This window comes from Physella acuta, unplaced genomic scaffold (assembly GCF_028476545.2).
Source record: "Physella acuta isolate Inbredline_101_S28 unplaced genomic scaffold, ASM2847654v3 ptg001893l, whole genome shotgun sequence".
NCBI lineage: Eukaryota > Metazoa > Mollusca > Gastropoda > Physidae > Physella > Physella acuta.
Window position 1 is genome coordinate 15,034 of NW_026733398.1, and position 2,467 is coordinate 17,500.

The 2,467-nt window shown below is 55.1% G+C and overlaps 1 non-coding gene across 1 annotated transcript in view; it reads left to right on the forward strand.

Annotated features, from left to right (window-relative positions):
* The first annotated feature begins 781 nt into the window (after nucleotides 1–781).
* The window catches only part of LOC131931112 (small subunit ribosomal RNA), a 1,852-nt gene continuing 166 nt past the window's right edge, over nucleotides 782–2,467 (forward strand). Inside the window, exon 1 of the ribosomal RNA XR_009384233.1 lies at nucleotides 782–2,467. This exon is cut by the window's right edge and continues 166 nt beyond it. This is a non-coding gene — a ribosomal RNA (small subunit ribosomal RNA).

Consider the following 2,467-nt stretch of genomic DNA (forward strand, 5'->3'; position numbering starts at 1 on the left):
CCCCTGGGGTGGGGAACGCGGGGTGGGTGGTCGTAAAGCGTGTAACCGCAGTGGGGGCGGCCCCTTAGTCGGGGGCGCCAAAGTTGGCACCCCCACCTGGGGCGCCCCCCGGAAGTGTGGCGCCCGCGCGAGTGAGCCCCGTAGATGCGCCCCGACACCCCCGCGCCGCCCCCCGGGTCGCGGCACCCCCGGCGCCCTCCGTGCGGGCTCCCCTCATGGGGCGGCACCCCGGTCCTCCCCGAGACTATGTACCCCGATTTTTCGGTTTAACACTAGAGGTATGGGCAGAAATACGGCGGTTAAAACGGTCTGTATCTACTATTGTGGAGGTGAGTGTCGGTGAAGCCTCTATGTGACGCTAGGATCCGCGCTCCCTCGCAGCCAGCGACATGTGCCCGATCTGACCGTGCGTGGCTCAGTCTCCCGACTAGCTTCCCGGTAAAATGCGGGCTCGGCGCGCAGGTCGCGCCAGTGAAGGTAAAAGTACGTGTCCGTAGCGTGAAGCCAGCGGCGACGCGCAGTGCTAAACGCAACCAAGCAGTATTGGTGGCTCGATAAAAGTCTCGCACTGCCCAGCCCTCGGAACGGGCGACGGGTCTGCAAAACGCAGTCGGCTCGATGCAAATCGAGAGATTTCCCGGCGACGCCGTGTTTACGGTGAAGGGGGAAATGTGAGCGGTCCGATGTGAAAAAATCCGGGAATGCCGGGATCCGTTCTCTCGCTAGAGCGTTGTCTCCCGTCCCGCGATGTGTTGTGGAAAAACGTCTCGCAAACGATAGCTATCTGGTTGATCCTGCCAGGTAGTCATATGCTTGTCTCAAAGATTAAGCCATGCATGTCTAAGTTCACACTGTCCCATGGTGAAACCGCGAATGGCTCATTAAATCAGTCGAGGTTCCCTTAGATGACACGATCCTACTTGGATAACTGTGGCAATTCTAGAGCTAATACATGCAATCGAAGCTCCGACCTTTATCGGGAAGAGCGCTTTTATTAGTTCAAAACCAATCGGCGCGGCCTCGCAAGGGGTTGCGTCGTCCCATTTGGTGACTCTGGATAACTTTGTGCTGATCGCATGGCCTCGCGCCGGCGACGCATCTTTCAAATGTCTGCCCTATCAAATGTCGATGGTACGTGATATGCCTACCATGTTTGTAAACGGGTAACGGGGAATCAGGGTTCGATTCCGGAGAGGGAGCATGAGAAACGGCTACCACATCCAAGGAAGGCAGCAGGCGCGCAACTTACCCACTCCCGGCACGGGGAGGTAGTGACGAAAAATAACAATACGGGGACTCTTTCGAGGCCCCGTAATTGGAATGAGTACACTTTAAACCCTTTAACGAGGATCTATTGGAGGGCAAGTCTGGTGCCAGGCAGCCGCGGTAATTCCAGCTCCAATAGCGTATATTAAAGTTGTTGCAGTTAAAAAGCTCGTAGTTGGATCTCAGGCGCAGGCGGGCGGTCCGGCTCGCGCCGGCTCACTGCCCGTATCTCCTGCCCTACCGTCTGTCGGCTCTCTCCCGCGGGTGCTCTTCACTGAGCGTCCCGGGTGGCCGACGCGTTTACTTTGAAAAAATTAGAGTGTTCAAAGCAGGCCTCGCTGCCTGAATAATGGTGCATGGAATAATGGAATAGGACCTCGGTTCTATTTTGTTGGTTTTCGGAATTGGAGGTAATGATTAACAGGGACAAACGGGGGCATTCGTATTGCTGCGTTAGCAGGTGAAATTCTTGGATCGCAGCAAGACGAACTACTGCGAAAGCATTTGTCAAGAATGTTTTCATTAGTCAAGAACGAAAGTCAGAGGCGCGAAGACGATCAGATACCGTCGTAGTTCTGACCATAAACTATGCCACCTGGCCATCCGCAGGAGTTGCTTCGATGACTCTGCGGGCGGCCTCCGGGAAACCAAAGGTTTTGGGTTCCGGGGGAAGTATGGTTGCAAAGCTGAAACTTAAAGGAATTGACGAAGGGCACCACCAGGAGTGGAGCCTGCGGCTTAATTTGACTCAACACGGGAAAACTCACCCGGTCCGGACACTGTAAGGATTGACAGATTGATAGCTCTTTCTTGATTCGGTGGGTGGTGGTGCATGGCCGTTCTTAGTTGGTGGAGCGATTTGTCTGGTTAATTCCGATAACGAACGAGACTCTAGCCTATTAAATAGTTCGCCGGTTCCTCGATGCGCCGGCGCAACTTCTTAGAGGGACGAGTGGCGTTTAGCCACACGAGATTGAGCAATAACAGGTCTGTGATGCCCTTAGATGTCCGGGGCCGCACGCGCGCTACACTGAAGAAATCAGCGTGGATGCCTCCCTGGCCCGAAAGGGCTGGGAAACCCGTTGAATCTTCTTCGTGCTAGGGATTGGGGCTTGTAATTGTTCCCATGAACGAGGAATTCCCAGTAAGCGCGAGTCATAAGCTCGCGTTGATTACGTCCCCTGCCCTTTGTACACACCGC